The sequence below is a fragment of the Herpailurus yagouaroundi genome, unplaced genomic scaffold, assembly GCF_014898765.1.
Source record: "Herpailurus yagouaroundi ecotype Mexico unplaced genomic scaffold, PumYag 77, whole genome shotgun sequence".
NCBI classification, from domain to species: domain Eukaryota; kingdom Metazoa; phylum Chordata; class Mammalia; order Carnivora; family Felidae; genus Herpailurus; species Herpailurus yagouaroundi.
In genome coordinates, this window is record NW_024412388.1 from 5,837,055 (window position 1) to 5,857,911 (window position 20,857).

The 20,857-nt window shown below is 49.8% G+C and overlaps 1 protein-coding gene and 1 long non-coding RNA gene across 6 annotated transcripts in view; both read right to left on the reverse strand.

Moving 5' to 3' along the window:
• The window catches only part of RERE (arginine-glutamic acid dipeptide repeats), a 426,631-nt gene that overhangs the window by 12,942 nt on the left and 392,832 nt on the right, over window positions 1–20,857 (reverse strand). The gene's annotated exons all lie outside the window — the stretch shown is intronic.
• LOC121020414 (uncharacterized) lies at window positions 14,117–19,996 on the reverse strand. Its single transcript, XR_005786127.1, has 2 exons — window positions 16,602–19,996; window positions 14,117–15,082 (listed from the first exon to the last, which is right to left on the reverse strand). It is a non-coding gene; the product is annotated as an uncharacterized LOC121020414 (long non-coding RNA).

Sequence of the window (20,857 nt, forward strand, 5' to 3'; positions counted from 1 at the left end):
GGCAGAAAGAGAGGGAGACAGAGCAGCAGAGGCGGGCTCTGTGCAGACAGCAGAGAGCCCGATGCAGGGCTCGAAGCAGCGAACTGCAAGATGATGACCTGAGCCAAAGTGGGAGGCTTAACCGACTGAGCCACCCAGGTGCCCCACAAGGTTGGTCTTTAAGATTTTCATGGCCCAGCAGAAAGGCAGGCAAGACAGCTTTTTAAAAAATACAGCAAGGGGATATGAACCCAAATGCAACCATTAAAAAGGGGCACTTCTGCTGCCCCTGTGCCACGTTTGGTTAACCCTGGCTGACAAAGACCAATTTCTTAAACATCCCAAGATAAAGTACCTTCACCTGGAATTAGAGGAAAAAAACCCCAAAAACACTTAAAGCAGTGAGAGTGCCTAGATCACACTGATCTTCTCTAACTGAATCAATCCTGTGGACAATCAACTTGGTGGACCAGTGTATCCTGGAAGTCATCCTGGGAGCAACTCGTACCCCAAGGTTGGAGCCACTTGGCCAGAGCACCACTTAGCCTCATGGAAGGCTCACTGCTTTGTGAATGGAGGAGCCGAGAGCCAGAGCCAGAGCCAGAGCGAGAGATTCTGTTCTCCGGTGACCTGAGATCCATCTAGCTGGAAAGGCCAGTGCTGGAGAGACTGAAGGAGATAAGCGCAGATACTAGGCGACAAACTCTTGTGATTGCCGAGCACCCCATTAGACGAGATTTCATTAAAACACCCCCCAGAAGCAATGGCCTTAGAACACGATGAGAAGTCAGTTTGAAGAGAAGGGGGCAGGTTTTAAGTGGGGAAACGGCTTCTGCAAAGCAGGTAACCCGCGCGTGTTGAGTGCTCACTGCTCAGAGTTGGATTCTATGCCTGTGCATTTTCTAAGAAGTGGGACCGCAGCTGTTGCCAGACCCTTAAAGGAGCCTGTGGTTCAGAGGAACTTCTGACTGGCTTCCACAGGTCCATAGCATGTATCTCTTGGAGCTGTGGATAGGTTCCAGTCTTTCCAAGTGCCACTCAGCAAAATGCTAGTGACTGCCAATAGTTAACAGATGAAGCGTGACCCCAGGCCAAGGGAGGCCAGGAGCCAGCCACCAAGGACGAGCACAGGCAAATCTATAAGCTCACCCCACCCCCTTTCCAGTTCCATGAGACAGTAACTGAACAAGGGAAAATGTAGGAAATGCCCTTGGATTTCTGACCTGTTTGTCTGTCACATGTTATTCTACAAACGTAGGTTACAACTGTCCCCGTGGTGACCGGAGCGTCCCGAGCCCCTGAGGTCATCATCCGAGAAGCTCCTGGCTCCTGCTCTTTATCTCCCATTTTCCCGACTTGGAAAGTCACTTATCTCTACTGATCTTCTGGTGTTGGCTGGCTGGAGGGAATAAACCCAGACACCCAGTGGGGGATTAAGAGACCTGTGCGGATACAAAACCGATCTGACGCTGGTCCTCCTATGAGAAAATACAGAACAGAAGCCAAGGCAAGTCATTGTCACCCTTCAATACTTTGTCAGCGTGACATGCTCTATCAGTTCAGAAGGGCAACTAGTGCAGTGAGCCACGGCCCAATCCCAAAGCTGGAAGGAAGGATGTGAGACCCCAGAGTGGTTCCTCCCACCTCCTCTAGCTGAAGTCACTTTAGGGGCCAGTGGATGAGAAAGGCCTGGGGTGTAAGAGGAAATGGGAAGCTACAGGAGAGAGAAGGAATCAAAAATGGGAGAGAAAAATCAGGTGGGAAGGTGCTAGCAGGGTCTCTGCCAAACCTCAGCCTGACTTACAGGCTGTTAAAAAGCAGCCACCCTAACACCTTTGTACAACGTTGATCTGTGACACAATATTGACTCACACAGTTACAAGGGACTGGAGGTGAGGGGCACTGACACAAAGATCCAGGTACAACTTCGGACTCTCCCAAAACCTAATAAACAGTCTACCGTTGACCAGAAACCTTACTGATAACATAAACGGTTGATTAACACGTATTATATATGCTACATATATTTTTTACAGCATGCTTACAATAAAATAAAGAAAATGATACTAAGAAAATCATAAGGAGGAAAAAATATATTTACAGTACTCGACTATATTTATCAAAAAAAAAAAAAAAAAAACCTGCTCGTAAGTGAAACTGTGCCATTTTAACCTGTGTTAAGGTTCAATGTATTTCTATTTCTCAAACATGAATGTCTGAAAGAGTTTCAAATGGTCTTAGAAGACAGCATAACTCACAGATTAAAATAGGGCAAGCCAGAGTCCAGTGAGGCTATGATACTGGCCTAACGCCACACACCGGGCAGAAAAAGCCTCAAGAAAAGCCGGGTTCCCAACCTTAACCTCCACTCCTGCTGTGTTGTGTCTTCCTCAAGTATGTGAGAAAAGCAGGACATGACAAAGAAACCTAATACTGAAATAATCATCAACTTTTTGTCAACACCTGGAGGCTCAACTGGTTGGCTGTCGGACTCCTGATTTGGGCTCGGGTCAGGATCTCGCGGTTCAGGAGCTGGAGCCCTGCGTCGGGTTCCGTGCTCACAGCATGGAGCCTGCTTGAGATTCTCTCTCTCCTTCTCTCTCTGCCCCTGCCCTGCTCTCTCTCTCTCTCTCTCTCTAAATAAACCTTAAAAAAAAAAAAAAAGGAAGGAAAGAATAGCCTTCTGACAAGAAAAAGAGTCCAGAACACATTCTATTTTCTCAGTACCAGGGATCAAACGACCAAGCCAGAAGGACCCTCCACTATAGGCCTAAAACCAGTTCAGAAAATGAGAACTACACATTTCAAAATTCAGGAAGCAACTAGAACTCTCATACATGGCTGGTGGGAATATAAAATGGTTCACCCACTTCTAAAACTTTGGTGGTTCTTACAAAGCTAAACATTTACCATATGACCCAGCAGCTGATCCCACTCTTCGGTGTTTACCCAAAAGAATAAAAGCATGCTCACACAAAGACTTTTCCACGTAAACACGTTCAGAGAACCTTTACTCTTTGCCACCCCAAACTGGAAACTATCCCAATACCCCTCAACAGGAGAAGGGAGAAACAGATCACCGTGCATCCACTTACTAGATACTACTTGGTAGTAAAAAGGCAAACGACTGATCTACGTGACAACATGGTTCAACCTCGAAACATCACACTGACTGTAAGCAGCCAGACACAAAAGCACAGACTGTGGGGGTCTGTTCTGGAAAAGGCAAATCTACAATCACAAAAAGTAAACGAGTGGTTGCCCAGAGTCCAGAGGACAAGAAGTAGGAAACTACCTATAAAAGAATATGAGGAAACCTTTCGGGGTGAAAGAATAAATCCCATAAACGCCCCGCGGGTTTACGGTCGTCAAACTCCCTGAACGGTGCCCTCACTGCGCTTAAAGTGGGTGTCCTTTTACGGTATATATGCTATGCATACCAATTACACAGCCATGAAGTTAACTTTAAAAAAAAAATCCAGGCCAGGTTTTATTAGCTGCCTCTCAAGCACTGTACCGTCTACGAAGGGATTAAACACTGGAACGGAGCGAATCTAGGCGGATTAGAAACAGCATACTGGTGACTGCATGGGTGGCTAGGTCTTGAGCACAAACAAAAGAACATGTCGGGAAAAGGTCTGGTTCTACAAACAGGGAATGAGGCAGCTAGAGGCCTCACCAGGAACGAAGTCAATTGAACTTTAATCAAACATGCATAGTGTGTGCTGCAGAGACCCGCTGCACATAAATTCAGGAACAAAAGCTGTTGCAGAAATCAATAGCTTGCTGAAACATTAACACAGGCAATCATCGATCAAAAGGCAGCTCCACAAAGGCAGCCTTGCAAATGAGCTCCCGCCTTTGCTTGCGAGCGGACACAGAGGCATAAACGTGGACACGAACGGCCGCGGCGGCGGTTTTGTTCCCGGGGCTCTCCCCCACCTCGCGACAAGGCCTCACAGCCAGCACACCTCCCGTCTCTGTGCTGTAACTGCACACGGCACGAGCGACTAAACTGGGTTAGTGCCTGGGCCAAAAAGGGAAAGAGAGGGGGCGACGTCCTCTCCGGTCGACAGCATTACGGGCTGCAGTGCTCGCCAAGAGAAGCGCTTAAAGCCACTGGTCTATATTTAGTGGATTCTCTCTCCCTCCAACTCTTCGCCTTTTCTGCAGCGTGTGAAAGGGGGGGGCAGGGGCGCTGGATTTTCCCAACAGGTCATAAGCAAAAAGCCGCTGGCAAGAAGAGATTTGCTCCTGGATTTAGGCACCGGCTTTCCCTCCCAGGCAGGCTCTGCACAGCAGGTCCTCTCCCCAGACAAGCCAGTGAGGGGGGAGGGGGCGGGCCCCTGTAGGTTTCTCTGATTTTCCATCCAAAAGCAAACATGGGATGGGGACAGAAGGAAAAGGGAGGTATAAGATGCTCTGTGCAGCCCTCTATCTGGGTGGGTGGGGGCTGGGACGAGAGACAGAGTGTGTCAGGTTGACAAAAGGCTCCAGGCACCAGCAGACAGCTCAATCACAGCCACTCCTGTGATCCAGAAGCTTCCTGGGCTCCACCACTTGGAATCAGTAGGACAATTGGTTCCTCCTCCCCGGTCACCATTGTACTTCTGTGTCGCCTCGTGTTAGACACTGAGTCCATCAAGTTCGCCCGACATAAAATGGCAGGGCACGCTCCCTTCATGGCTCCACGGCCCGGACAGCCTGAAGTGAAGCATGGGGAGTGAGGGGTACTGGGGTTGCTCAGCACTTACTGGCAGCCTTCAGGTAAGTTCTGCTGGTACGTCTAGGTGAATGTCAGACTGGTGATGCGTCCCAGGGTCCAGAGTGAGCATCCCACCGCAAGCGTGTGTGTAAGAGCAGAGGCGGGCGGGGGCTGGAGGTGGGAGCTCACAGCCCTGCAGCAGGGGACAACCCGACTGGGTCTCCTTCCCATCTGACCAGCAGGTTAATTTGCCTGTAGCCACTTGGCTAAAACTATGCCCGCAGACAAGACTATTTCCTTCCTTCAGGCACCGCAACGCTACGGGAGCGGAACCTGTAACCCGTCCAGCCTGACGCACGCGCACACACACACACACACACACACACACACACACACAAACACGCATGTATTTTTTAAAGTAAGATAAGCTATGTGTCTTCTAAGGGACCCTGGGGAAGTGAAGGCACAGGACAGATGGCAGAGCGAGAAGGCACTGTAAGCACAGCGAGGGTCAAGGGCTCACTGGGGGGCAGGTCTGTCCTGAACCGAGCACAGCAGCAAGCTCTCAACTCCCTGGGTTCTCTCTCACCCAATTCGGTGTCCAGGGCCCTATTCCTGTATCTTCCATTCTCACAGTGTGGTTCTGTGACCAGCAGGAAAAATGGTTAACACCCGCTGGCCTCAGTCCGGCCAAGGAAGGCCCTGACAAACCAGTCCTTGGTACGTGCACAGGAGGGGCAGGGACGAGGGAAGGAAGGACTCTATCTGGGTCCCTGCACCGTAGCGAGTGCCCAGGCACCAGCCACAGAAGGTCCCCAGTGGAGGCCACCCATCAATGCTTCCTCCCCCCGAGGAGGGACAGCCGCTGCTAACTTCCTCTTCTCCACCAAAGCGTCAACAGGCATCCTCTCGGAGCCAGGTACCACGTACTCAAAACAGAGGGGCAGCAGGGGTGGGGAGGAGGCCTAGAAGCCATCCTCCACATGGATAATGGCATTAGAAATACAGCTTTTCTCTGAAGCTGCCATTCAGGCCCCTCAAGCCCGTCTGCCCCTGTCCGCTGGTGTGACGGGACAGGACCCACTGTGTGGTAGGGCTGACAGATGCATACCTTTGCACACAACTGACACACCCCACTGCAGGGGTTAGAAAGTAAGCGTTTAGGAGAAGTTATTTTAATTCTTTAAGATCTATTATTAACTGTTCCAATGCTAGATAAATATTTTAACATGAATACGAGAGAGAGTACACTTAAATGATCTCCACCCAATCCACACCTTCCCTTAAGTCTGCATGCGAAAGCACAGCTGGTTACAATCAAGGTGTTTTGCTGCAAAAACTCTGTTTGAAGGATGATGCCCTTCAGTTACCATCCAGTCCCTTCTTCGGTGGTCCAGGCAGAGAAGTAAAGAAACCCGCCCTTGCTGGATGGAATGGAGAAATCTAAAGCCCCAGCCCCTTTTATTAAAAGAAGGTGTGTTTTTCCAGAGAGAAGTTCCAGTAGGCAATGACTAGTTACAAAACAAGGTCCCAGACACAGAAGGGGCAGGAGGGAGAAGGAAACATGGCACAGAGCTGTTGCTCAGACTTCATTTCCCAAGCCGGGGCCCCAAGGGCGGTCAAGGCCACAGGGGAACATGGCCCCGGCTCCTGGAGCGGGTCCGGGCAAGCCCGCGCGCTCCAGGCCCCTGGGGAGCCCTCGGACCGGCGTGCTCTGACCCTGCAGCTGAGCTTGGGCCCTCTGACATCCACAACCACTTCTGCCTGGGAATCACAGCTGCATTTCTTGGCCAAAACTAACTCGAGGGTCGTGAAGCAAGTCAGTAAAATTTCCTGGCACAGGCTCCTGTACCAGTCATTCTTTCCTTTCGCTCCCCGAGGACTCCAGGGCTGGAGCTGACGAGTGTCCCGAACAGCTCAGGTGAGGAGCCCGGTGCCGGGTAGCGCCATCAGCTACGTTCAGGAGCGGCCACCTTTACGGATCTTTTTCCAGCAGGCAACTGGTCGTCTTCCAGCATCGACTCTGGTAATTAAAGCGGTGCTCTCCTGGGCTCCTTCTTTTGTTAACCAACCGAATCCCCTAATCCCTGACGGAGCCCCGACACCGTCAGCCGGCTCTGCTGCTAATCGTTAAACACCGACTCTGTGGGCTCAGAGTGCACATGACAGGATGACGATCTGCTTGAAGGCACACGGCAGAAATCACCGCCTTCTGAGAGCAAGAGGCTGGAGGAGCACCTACCGAACGTGCCACGCGAGAGGACCCGACGGGCGAGGAGGCAGCCTGCGTCTGGGCGAGGCGATCTCCCCTACCCACCTCCGGCTCCTCGGGGGCAGGGCGAAGGAGAGGGAGGAGAAAGAGGACTCGAAGCGGGTGACGCTCTCCTGGGTAGAACAGGTTGTAAGAGGCCACGCTAAGACGCCCACAGAGATGTTCTGGAAACTGGCACTCCCCCAACCTCTCTTTAAAAAATCCTAGTTGTGCAGGATAAAGAATTGTCTTTTTTTTTAAATAATGATGACCACTATTTGTTTACACATTGTGGCAAAACTGAAACAGAGATATTTTTCTGTTTAGCCAAACTTGTAACGAGATTTCCTAAGCTCGATGTTGCTTCAGTTGCTGACCACTTGTGGATTCTCCGTCTGGTCCCACACCTCCCCTCCACTCAGATGTCCAGACTCAAGCTCCTAGGCAGGCCTGTCCTCTCCCACAGAGATGCTCAGTCTCCCCAAAGCCCAGCTCTGACCTGGTCACTTCCCTCTCCACACAGTGAAGGCTCCAGGTTCCTCAAGACCAACAGAACAAAGGCCCAGTCGCCTTGCTGCCTCTCCCGGGCCTTTCCCTCTGGCCACAGAAGACCCTTCTACCACATTCCCCACCCTCACAGCCCTTGGCTTGTGCCAAACACGACGGCCAGTCTGCTGTCCCCTCAGTGTCTGGATCCGAGTCCTCACCAGTGAGGGCTCAGGTCACCAGAGATGCCATCTTCTCCCTGAAGCCTTCCTTCTCCTTCTCCCCAAGCCCCTGAGGTCATCATATTTGCACACCTGAACTTTTCCACACTTGTCTCTCTCCTGGTACTCACAGGCTCTCCTTTGGACCGTAACCATGAATGGAAGAGAGAGACAGCATGAATGGGGGGAGGGGCAGAGAAAGAGGGAAAGAACAGAATCTCAGGCAGGCTCCGCCTCTCAGCACGGAGCCCATTATGGGGCTCGAACCCACGAACCGTGAACTGAAACCAAGAGTTGGATGCTTAACTGAGCCATCCAGGTGCCCCAAACCGTAACCATGAGTGACCTAATGTCCCCAAGTCTGTGCCTACTTCCTTGGCAAATACCCACAAGTCTAGGGCAGTATCTTGAATATCTTCAGTATTCAGTAAACATTTGATGAGATGAGTATTCCCTGAGCATTAAAATTCACCTGAAATTGGGGCACCTGCGTGGCTCAGTCGGTTGAGCATCCAACTTCAGCTCAGGTCATGATCTCACAGTTCGTGAGTTCAAGCCCCGCATCAGGCTCTGTGCTGACAGCACGAAGCCTGGAACCTGCTTCGGAGTCTGTGTTTCCCTCTCTCTGCCCCTCCTCCACTCGTTCTCTCTCTCTCTCTCTCTCTCTCTCTCTCTCTCTCTCAAAATATATAAATATTAAAAAAAAATTCACCTGAAATTAACTCCAAAAAAATTAACTTCTGAGAAATGGATACCAGATCACTGACTTTTTATTTTGCCAAATAAGGTCATTAAAAATAACTGCTTCTTGAGCTCATCATTATTTCATAAAAGAAATGACACTTTAGCTCTAAAGAAGTAGAAAAGACAGATTCCATCCAAATAAGAAGAGTTCCTTAATTTGATATCCAGCGTTATGAAGAATGACTACACTGTTCTTATTTTTAGTTCATTTTCCACGGGCCCGTGAAAACGTAAGCCACGTGCATGCGGTGTCTAGAAGCAGTGCTCTGAAAGTGGGGGTCACGGGCTGACAGGAGGGTGGACTTAGGAATCCAATGCCACTTCCCCATTCAGCAGATTTATAGACCACCAATCACCTCTCACCGGGCTTATGAAATCTGCAATGATGAGAGCTAAGCACAATAAATGTTTTCCTTAATATACACGTCATCTTCGTGGCTACCCTAACACATAAATCGCATCATCCTTGCTTTACACATGAGACAACCGAGGCACAGGGGACAAAGCCATGTGTCCAAGCTCACACAGCTTCAAATGGTAGCCCTGGGAGTCTGGTTCCAGAGTCCTATGCTCTTAACCACTCTGCTATGAACTAAGGGGAAATCAATGTATTTCTTAAAGCCAGAGGCTCAAATCTGGGTTATCTTTCACCTAGGGAGTATCTTAAACCTCTTCAACGGACCCTGAATAGTTTAGGAAGAAAAGCAAACGAAGGCACTGTGCATCCCTGATAACAATGGGTGGCCGGCCTTCCCACCCCAGGGCGGAGCCACCTCCCCCACCCCCCAGTGCCGCACCCAAGAAGTACAGAACCACACCTGCCCGAAGCCGGGGTACCAGGTTCAGAAAAACATCTGGTTGGCACAGTGCACAATCAGAATTGTGCACGAGCCTAGACAAATACGTTCTACTTCCCACACCAGGAACAAGCTCCAAGGACTGTACCAGACAGACCCTGGGAGCCCACGGCCACGAGCACCCCTCACAACCTGCCGGCCACGCCTCAAGCCATCCAATGGCTTCCGCTATGGACAAAGCCCTCTGGCCTACTTTTGGCTCTAGGCTGCGTATGTCACAGAGATGTGCCAAGCAAGTGACCTTCACAGGCCTCTTGACCTAAAAGCAGTAACTCTTCTTTCTCTGAGGAAGGTGAAGAGTTTGATCAAGCAGAGTCCTTCAAAAAATGGCTTCTGAATATGCTACAAAGCAACGTTCCAAATTACTTCCAGCAGGAAGCATCCATCAAAAGGGGGCACATCTATTCGAAGTGTGCTCAAAACCACGGAGATGATTCGAGGGCCGGTGGGTGGTCTCCTGAACCTCTTCCCCTTGCCACCTCTCCAAGCAGCTCCACTAAGACACCTACCAGTCAAGCAACACGTAGAAGATTCTTCCACTTAGCCAAGAATAACAGCAATAAAAACCAGAAAACAGATTTGGAAATGACTTGCTTGAAGGCAGAGTCACAGCCATCACAAATCCATCCAAGGCCCAGCCTGAAACCCACCCCGGGTAGTGCCTACACCAGCCTGTGGCACAGAAGCCTGGGCAGTCCCGATGCAGCGACAAGACTGGCCTTCACTTAACACGGGACCCACACACCAGGGCCCACTCGGGGGCTTCTATCCCTGGTTTTACGGAGCCGTTGAAGACTTCACATTTTAAGTACAATAACGCCCACGCGAAGAATCGCGTCTGCTCTGTAGGGTTCCCCGAACCCCCAAGAATTCATTCACTGAAACCGGTTTTCTTTCCTATAAGCCGAATACTTCATTATTTCCTGAATTCATTTTATTGGAGTTCAGCAACAGGGCAAGTGGGATTTCACCGCTGTCGGTTCTATTACCACATCGCCCTTCTTAATGTTTTCTCGTTCTGTAACAAAACCACAATTCTACCAGCAAAGGGGGAGAAGAGAAGAGAGGAAAAGAGAAAGCCATAAAACTGTTAAAAGCACCATTCTCCGTGTCGTAAACATTTTTCTATTTATCGGCCTTTCATTATATGTGCAATCTTATTATCCCTGCACAGTATCAAAGTGACACTGCCAGGGTCACCCTATAAAATATACATTGGCGGTGTAACATTTAATGACGGGAACAGGACAAAAGATGAAGGATGAGAGAGGATGGCATGCTGCAGGACGTTTTAAAGGGATCATCAGTTATATCTGTGCATTTCCCGAGGTGATAATTGAATGACAGGGGCTGGAGGGAGATCCATTTTTGAGCTCAGAACGGACAGTTAGGAGAAAAATGTTTTTGTATTGGAAGCATGTAATGACTGCCAGGAAATGAGAACAGCCACTCTCGCAACATTGCTTCTTATATTTTATGGTTTTTATGGACGCACAGCAAATTATCAAGTACAATCCATTTCTGCAAGTCGAATTGTAAAATAAAGGACAGACTTCCTCATTACAAAGAAAGGAGGGGAAGGGGTATTTAATTTTGTCACCGTATCACATTTGTTTAATAAAAAGAACAGAGGCAAAGATTACCCTTCGAAGCACGAAAACACAATTACAGCTTTACATCCTCCTTAGATGCAGATGTGAAACATGTCCTCTCTTTGGCCTGAATTTTGGATTTAACCTAAGGCAAAGATCTCAGAGAGATCGAGACAAGCTCGCAACCCAAACCTGTGCTCAGGTCTTACCCATGTAACACACGTGGCGAGCGCCCGTCCCAGCGGCTCGTGGAAGAACAACCCCGGGAGGGGGTGAGGGGGCGGGCGGCCACCTTCCACGAGGCCCTTAAGGGCTGAGTTATGTGTCTCTCCCTTCCCCGCAAATCGCATGCTGAAGCCCTGGCCCCCAGCACCTCAGAACGTGACTGTGTTTGGAGACGGGGTCTTTGAAGAGGCGATTAGCTAACATGGGTCATGAGGGTGCTCCTGACGCAGTTATGACCGGTGCCCTTCCAAGAAGAGGAAATCTGCAAACAGATGGGCACACAGAGAAGACGGTGTGAAGACACAGGGAGAAGACGGCCGTCTACCAGCCAAGGAAAAGGGGCCTCAGAAGAAGCCAACCCCGCTGACACCTTGATCGTGGACTTCCAGCCCCAGGAACCATGAAAGAACAGAGTTCTACCGCTTAAGCCCCCCCACCCCTCCGGGCTGCTCTGTCAGCACAGCCCTAGCGGACAGACACACGAGCCCAAGGACTGGGCTTCGCGGACGGCCGGCGGGAAAAGGGGTGCGGGCGCGACCCCTGCGGGACGCGCGGGCTTTGAGAAGAGTTCACAGGGCCGGTCGCCGGCAGGGAGGAGCAGCGTCCGTTCGGGATTGAAGAGCAGGCGTCAAGGAGCCGCCGCCGCGCGGGCAAGCGGTAAAGCCACTGGCCACCATGTGGACACTCGGCCCCTACCGGCGGGGGCCGAGCCTCCTGCCCCAGAGTCTGGCGGCTCCGGGCGGCAGATTTCCACCCGGGCTTCGTCACGACGGCTCCGCCGTGGCCCGGGAGACGCAGCCCACCTCCGGACACCTCACAGACGCCCTGATGTCAGACAGCCGTCCCACCTGGAGACGTGCGGTGCGAAGGAAGAGGACCACAGGGCGGGACAGACAGGTGCCAGCAGCACGCAGAGGAAGAACCTCCTCAGACCTGTTCCTCGTCCCCCCAATCCTCCCGGCCAGCGCCCACAGGGAAGCGCCAGGCTCCGTCAGGCTCGCGCCGCCCCCAGCTCGGCATTCAATGCCCAGGAAGCTACGGCTGGGCGGGAGGTCACGCAGCCTGGAGTCCAGGGACGAGCGGGTGTGCGAGGCACTCTGACCGCAGCGGCCCGGTGGTCCGAGGGTCTCCGGGAAGCTGATCCGGGTGACTCGTACGAGCATGCGCACCGCATTCAGGAAACGCACACGACGGGGGTCACCGGAGGTTCGGGTCGTAGTCGATGAAGGCGGCTCGCGGATCCCCCGGTCGCAGCGTGGGCGACGGGCTCGGAGGGCTCCCTCCCCCCGGGCGGTACGTGGGTCTCCTCGAGGGCCCCCCCCCCCCCCCCCCGGGAGGCCCGGGGCATGAGTGCGGGTGCGAGCGTGGAGCCCGTAAGGGTGCACGGAGGCTCGCTCCCCGGGGGCCCCTCCGTGAACGCAGCTGCTCAGGGAGGCCGCGCCTGTGGCAGCAGGCCCACCCCGAGGAGAGCTGGGCGTCGGCCTGGCCGCGTCCTGCGCGGGAAAGCTGGACGGGTCCAGATCTCCGGAGCAAACTGCACGGCAGGAAAGACTCTCTAGGGCCGACTCCCTCTCGTGCGGCATGGCGCAGACGTCCAAGCAGCACGCCTTTCGTCTGCCTCAAAATCCTGCCGACTCTCGTTCTGGAGACAAACTACCAATGCCATCGTCACAGCGACCTCGGTCACCCCACTCTTCTAGGCTTCTTCTCGCCTGGACCGATGTGTGGGACAGCAGGAAGAGGTGAGGCAAAGCTCCTCCAGGAGGGCACCTTGACCACCCCCAAGTTAACGTCTGAGACCAACCCCCAAGTTGGTCTGAGACGCGAAGGGAAGGCGTTCTTGGCTGCTCTAGGAAAGCATTTTCCTCTGCAGGCTCCACGTGCCATCAGAAAGCCCACTCTTGAACATTAGCCACCTCTGACACGAAGGCGCACGAAGGGAGGGACGCCGACGGACGAGCTCTGCGTTCTTATTACTCAAACGTGAGACCCCAGAAACAATTCGAAAAAGTCAACAAACTTTTCATTAATTCAACAGCTTTAAAAAGCTGGAGACATCGGCCCGTATCCACGATTGCTTCACTTCCCGAAAGAAGTCAAAACCGTCTGCAGTGGAGGAGAACACAAAGGTCGAGACTCCTCCGTGAGACGACTTCGGGCTCGAGCTTGTGGCCAAGGAGCCCCACTGCGCGGGCCCAAGTCGGGGCAGAGAGCAGAACTTCCAAGGAGGTGTCCCTCAGGGGCCTGCTCCTGAAAAGGCTGCTCTGCCGTCTGCCGGGACCTTTGCAGGCTCCATCTCGCGCTGCATTTACCCTCGGAGAAGGGGGACCGGGGGCCTTCCCGTGGGCGCCGCCTTCTGGCTCGGGGCCGGCTCCTGGAACACCTCTACCCGCGCCACTGCTGGTTCATTCCATCAGCTCTGTCTGCTGTAATCCCAGGCACCTTTTAGGGCACCCAGTCTATATGCCACCCATACACACTATCTTTGCTGACAGGGAGCCTCTTTCCATGAACACCATCTCTCTCTTACTTTGCTGTGACCCTTTTATGGCTCGTATGTCACTGAAACTGGGATAATAGTAACTTAAGCCTATTACCGGATTCCCCACTTTTCCTTTTCCCAATTGGACTCTAAATTGCATGTGAACAGGGATGTGGTCCCTCTAAAATCTGTATCCTCAGCAATAATTAGCAGTGTTTGGAATGAAACAGGTGCTCAATAAACGCTAATGTTTTTTTAAACGTTTATTTATTCTGAGAGGGAGAAAGAGACAGAAAGAGAGGGAGAGAGCATGAGTGGAGAAGGGGGAGAGAGAGAGAGAGAAGGAGAGAGAGAGAGAATCCCAAGCAGGCTCCCTGCTGTCAGCCCAGTGCCCGACACGGGGCTCGAACCCAAGAACCGTGAGATCATGATCTGAGCTGAAACCCAGGGTCAGATACTTAACCAACTGAGCCACCCAGGCACCCCAAATGCTCACTGATTTGAACTGAGATGCATCACAGCCATACACGCATCAGAATTACACCTGACCAAAGAATATGCAGATCAAAAGTCATCAATGTTCCTAAAAACTATATATTCTCAATTTTAGAAATAAGAAATTTGCTAATCTCTCAGTGAAGGTTTACAAACTTGTCGTAAACGTGAGCAGATAGGAAATTAGCTATGAGGATTAAACTCCTCAAGATTATTAAGTACTGCTATGGGACTTCATGCATTAAAGTAAAAACCAAAAAACAACCCCAAAAGAGTCCTTCAATCCACTTCATTTGTTAGGGTAACTCAAAAACGAAAATTATTTCCTGTCCCGAGGGATGTTCAAATGTAAAATGAGAACAAGTGTCCCCCAGTGTTGCCTCATGTACACGCGGATGTTCGCTCAGAACCACCGGGCCAGGATCACTTGCGTGATGAGCTGCACAAGCCTTGGCCTGACGCTGTCCCAGGGGCAGAGTCTTAACTTGAATTAACAAGGGTGTCCGACTCTGGTCCAAGTGAACACTCGGACACTACAATTACAACTTCCATTTTTCAAGGGCTGGATGTTTCCTGGTCTGTGACGTGCGAACGGCTGGGGCCTGTGTTAAGCGCACTGAAGAAGATGGCCGTAGTGAAGTCTGCCTGGAGGAGTGAAAGCAGGCCCCGTGCTCAGTTATCAGGAGGGGAGTGCTTCAGCACACACAGGCTTTTTGCAGGCAGATGCCGAGTGGCTTTGGGATTATGCTTTCAAATTAGAAGTCCCGATATGACTCTTTAAGAAAACAAAGCCAAAAAAGGTCAGCCGGCCGGGCTGCGGCCTGAAGCACCAGTGGGGAAATCACCGCCCGTGGCTGCGATGATCCCCGGTCCACTCTCTGCCCACAAGGATCCCAATGTCAGCAGAAGTTGGCGGCACTCACAGCTCCCTCCATGTGAATGAAAAAATTCACTTTCCGTCTCGGGCCTTGGCTTGGAATCTTGGTCAGATGGTAAACATGTGTGCGTGTGTACGTCTGGACGTACGAGTGATGGGGGTGGGCCGCTGAGGAAGGAAAGAGGAGGTGAGCAACGTTCAACACTGACTGTCCAGCCCTTCTCGTCTGGCGCGCCTCCCCCGAACCACAGCACTCAGAATGAGAAAGGCAGCCACAGGCTGTGCCACTCAGACAGGTTACCTAACCCCTCTGGGCCTCTGTTTCTTCGCTGTGAAGACAGAGAAAGACAACAGCACCCCGCCCACTGAACCGTGACATTAAGAAGAGCCGATACGAGGGACACACTCGGTACAGGGGCTGGCGGACTGCGGCAAGTCCGCAAATGCCGGTGTTTATGACCTTTCGGTGTGCGACACTGGAACAGCCCGCAGCCCGCAGCCCGCAGGGTGGCCCCGGCACGGCCCCTTTCGCGGACCGGAGGGTAACTGCACCCCAGGCACAAAGAAAGCACAAAGTCCTAATCAGGAGAATGCAAACAAACTCAGTATTTCTGGAAGTAGCAAATGCCTTAAGTATTTTAAAACTCTGACATAAAAAGCAGCATTGAGCGGAACTGAGTGAAAAGAGTACAATTGTATTTAAGAAGAAACAAGGATCTGAAACGGCTCAAATGCTCACACGGGCCTCAGAGATGAACCGGCCGTATTTCCGCGTCGGCTATGTCCACCCCCCCGGAGTCGCAAGCACACAGTCAAGCCCTGCCTGGTAACACCAGAAACCTCGGCTGGGTGGCCAAACGAGACCCACACGTCCCGGGTCAGCCACGAACATCTTCTGCTACAAACAGCTGCCTCTCATCTGTACCCATGAACCTGTGTTCACCACAAACCGAAACACTACAATGAGCCGAAATCTACCTCTGCAGTCTAGTAACGCAACACATAAGGCTTTTCCGCCTGCATCCCTATTCCCATACGGAGTTCTTTCCAGACCTCCGCCAGCTACGTGTCCGAGGGAAGGCTGACTAGCCTCCCCGAGACCCTATCCCCTCCTGTGCTAACCGGGGTGGTTCTATGGCAGCCCTCTCCTCGGCAGAGTTGTGGGTAGGATCAAAGCGCTAAATAGGGGCCTGGCACATGTTCTCAACAAGTGACCGCATTATTTTTATTCTGCTTCCATTTAGGAAAAGGACTAGAAGCTCAAAGCTAAGTTCAACTTAATGAACCATTTTAATTAATTGAATTAAAAAAAAAAAATCTCTCCAAGAATAGTCTCCATAACTGACTTTCTTTCCTTCCTCTATCATGTCTCCCGAAACTACTGGCACTTAACAAGGCCAGAGAACATGGGAATGTGAGGCATCGTGAATGACAATGGCGTTTGGGGCAAGTTCACAGGATGAAGACGGCACAGATCAAAGAGGTCAGCATTCTCCCTGAAATCCCCAAACAGAACCATCAGGACAACAGAGACCTAGGTTACCTAACTGCCTCATTGAGGCAACTTATAAAGTCTTCTCTCTGCCTAGCCCCAGCTTTCCACTCTTAGATAATGAGCAAGAGAATGAGAACAGACAGTATCATTAAACCTTTCAGCAGGAATGAGAACAAAACCAAGATAACGTACCTGCTAATCTTTAGCTGGCTACCTTGGACACTTCAATATAGAATTAGTTTTGATGGACAGACTGGAAAGGTCGAGCTTGGGGGACTTGCAACATCCCATTATTTAAGTTCGTGACACCATAAATCCATTCTTAAAACACATCAAAGGACATATACTTATGTTAAAAATTATACCTAATTACAATGAACTCTATTACTGAACTTTAAAAATATTCTCTTATGATAATGTGTAACATACTGGAGCGTCACAAACCCCAGACTGAAAATTACTGGTTTAGATCACAAACTCCTTAAGCAGAAAGAAAGTTCAGAAGACCCTTCAGGAGTTTAAGCTATAGAGAATCTGCATTTCTGATGCTGAACTGAGAATGGAAAAAATGTTGTACAACTCACTATATCACCCCGAAACACCCTGGGGCCCAGTGACTCGGGGGGCCTGGGCTCTACAGTCTAGTCCACTGTGTGCTTGTCTTTCTACTGTGTAGTCAGGGGATGGGGTGAACCAGGACGTTTGTAAAGTTCGCTCTATCCCTGAGTTCCGCGTGGACACAGATAGCAGAGTTGTCCCCTGAAGACACACTGGTGTGGCAGTGTTCTCCCTACAGGGATGGTGCTGTGATGTGCCGCTCTGGAAGCCCTGGGCTACTAAGAGCACCCACACCCCCAGTGTTAATAAGGAGAGTAGGGATTCTCCCCTGGGAACTCAAGCAATCATTTCAACAGTTACTCACATAGGGCAGCAAATAAAGAGGCAAGTGTTAGCTGCTTAAGGCAAGAGCAGAGATAAGAGGTTGAACACTAACCCCAGATAAGAGGAAAATTGGCTTGATGAGTAGCACTTAAAAATTCTTGTCACATATGATCTGGATCAAAGGCTCTGATGCCACAACCAGAGGCTTTGAAGGTATTTCCCTCGCTCCCTCTAGCTATAGGAGACAGCACAGCTCTGTATGCTTTTACTCAGTTGTTCCGGAAGGTAATTCCAGACTGCCAATAAAAAAGTCAGGCTACGTGTTATTTAGTCCCATGACTTAAATTCTGAGAAGTCCCAGCTAAACAATGTCTCACTCTTGTGCGCAGAACCAAGAAGCGGATGTGATCAGTGCCCCTGCAAAACAGAGGTGAACGCCTGGCCATCACTGTGCTGGTCATGGGTGTGTTTCTCCACGGACAAAATGACCACAATCACTTCAACAACAATCCAGAAGTGAACCCAAAGTGTCTCTGCCTAGAGAGAGTCCCTCCTGCCCACATTCTCCTCTGGGGCCTGCCTGCCTGAGAGCAGTCCTGCAGGGCTCTTTCTGCCAGCCACTGGGGTCTCAGGTCCTCCCATCTTCTGTTCCCAGAATTCCTTGGTCCAATGCTGTTCTTTAGAAGAAGCACAGGGGGAAAACCTAGCTTCTGAAGTATTCTAATTGCATTTTAAAATTTAACATGTTCACGGTCTAAAATCAAAATGGATTACACACATAAATTAACAGTTGAATAAAGAATACCAACACCTGTCACAGCATAATGACTGAGCTGACTATTGATGTCTTTAATGATGCCGCAGAGCCCCTCCTTCCAGAGTCTCAGGCTGCCTCCTGCCTCCTTGCCCTTTGTCTGGACAGAGGGTCAGGTCTACTCAGAAAGTCTTGAGTAAAGCACAGGCCCTGATGAGTTGCAAACGATGCAAGGAAGAGCTGGTCCAATTCCTAAAGAAGACTGAATAAGTAGTGGGGTAGGCTACAGCAGAGTTTTAAATCCTGCTTTATGTTAATTCACACAGGAGATCCAGGAATTCCCTGGGTGCCAAAAGGGCCCTTAAGAATATCAGATAATGTTGTATTTCTAGTTCCTGGTGTCAAAATAAAACACCACAATACAAAGCAAATTCAAGGCCTACAAAGGCCTGATCAGCTGCTTGGTGAGCTTTATCTCCTGAAGGAAGACTTCTATCCCTTCTCCCCCTAAAACACACACACACACACACACACACACACACACACACACACACACGCAAATTTGCCTAGAGGACTCAAAAGAAATGCAAAGGAGAATGAGTTTCCAAACTTCCAAGAAGGTAAGGAAAAGAATTTTTATGAATTTAATGTGCACTTCTGTCCCATTTGGTCAAAACACCAGTGTATTTAAGAAAACTTGCAATACTGTGGTTAACTAGTCTCTCCTTAAAAATTACCCTGGAGTCAGAAAGACAAAAACAACAACAACAACAACAACAACAACAACAACAACAACAACAACAAAAGAATTACTGTTGTGTCCTATATAAATCTTGAGAAAACAGAGCCAAGAAAACTTCCCAGGAACCTTTCTCATTCCAAGCCAAGATACACTTCCCGCATTTGGGCATTACTAATAGTAAGAGCATTCATGAGCTCCTATTGGCTCGCACAGCACTGTCCCATAGACATTAAAGGCACACAAGCAAGTCCTCCCACTCCACGGAACTAGGCTCTGAAACACAGCCAAGGCAAAATCCCGAAGAGCCCGAGTTTCCTTTCTGGAGGCAGCAAATTGAACAGCGGCCCCAAATTCTTACGGTTGGATTTTCAAGCAAAGTTTACCTCAAAGACATAACACAGAAGACAAAGGTTCTGAAATCTATTCTATATTCTCAAGGGAAGGCTGCAACTTGGCACGCAGGAAACAGTGTGGAGAAGTGTTTCATAATGTGCTTGGAGAGACTGTCCAAGTAGGCAAGGGAGGAATAAGGAAAGCCCAGCACTCAAAGGATCTACAGATGCAATTTAATGCAATTTCATTTAAAATCCCAAGTGGTTAGTTTGTGGAGCAAGACAGGCTGCTTCTAAAAACTTTACAGAAGAGCAAAGGGCCAATAATCAAAATATTCTTGAAAAAGAAGGACTAGGTGGGGAAGTGCCACACCAAATATCAACAATTATTCAAAAGCTAGACAGGAAGGTACTGATACAGGAGCAGACAGACCAGTGGAACAAAACGGAACCCAGAAGTGGATTCGCACATTTCTGGAAATTTCATTTTTGACATACCCGGCAATACAAATTAGTGGAAAAAAGGCTGGATTTCTCAAAAGATGGTATTGGGACGCCTGGTTACACACACACAAAAATAAAACCGGTCCTCTACCTCACATCACGCACAATAAACCAATTCCAGGAGATTTAAGACTTAAATATGAAAAGCAAAATTATAAAACTTTTTTTTAAGTTTACTTATTTTGAGAGAGAGAGAGAGAGAAGCAGAGAGAGGGGGGAGAGAGAGAGGGAGAATCCCAAATAGGATTTGCACTGGCAGTGCGAGCCCGACCTGGGCCTGAACTCGTGAACCGTGATATCATGACCTGAGCCCAAATCAAGTCAGATGCTTAACCTACTGAGCCAGCCACCCAGGCACTTTGCAAAGTTATAAAACTTTTTTTTTTTTTTTTAATGTTGATATATTTTTGAGAGAAAGAGAGACAGAACGTGAGTGGGGGAGGGGCAGAGAGGGAGGGAGACACAGAATCCGAAGCAGGCTCCAGGCTCTGAGCTGTAGTCACGGACTGTGAGATCATGACCTGAGCTGAAGTCGGACGCTCAACCGACTGAGCCACCCAGGCGCTCCAAAATTGTAAAACTCTTAAAATTAAAACAAATACAGGGGACTGCTTTTACAACCATGAAGAAACACTCCTTAAACACAAACTCAAATCATAAAGACAAATAAATTCAACTACACTAAAATTAAGAAAATACTAATTCTACCATAAAGAACATGAAAGGTAGGGGCACCTGGGGTGGCTTAGTTGGTAAAGCATCCGACTTTGGCTCAGGTCATAATCTCACAGTTCGTGAGTTCGAGTCCTCCTGCGTTGGGCTCTGTGTGGACAGCTCAGAGCCTGGAGCCTGTTTCGGATTCTGTGTCTCCATCTCTCTCTGCCCCTCCACCACTTGCATTGTCTCTCTCCCTCTCTCTCTCAAAAATAAATTTAAGAAAAAAAAAAAGAACACAAAAGGTAAGCCACGAGTATTTGCAACATATATTATTTAAAATAAGGATCATCTAGAATTTTTACAAATCAAAAACAGAAGACAATTCAACTGAAAAATGAACAAAAGCTTTACATAAATCCTTCACAGAAGAAGAAACCAATAGCCAATAAATGCATCACAACGTGTTCAACATCCATAATAATCAGAGAACTACAAACTAAAACTTCTCTGAGATACTTCAAAATTCACAATACTGGCAAACATTTTAATGTCTGACTCTATCAAATGTTGGCAAGGA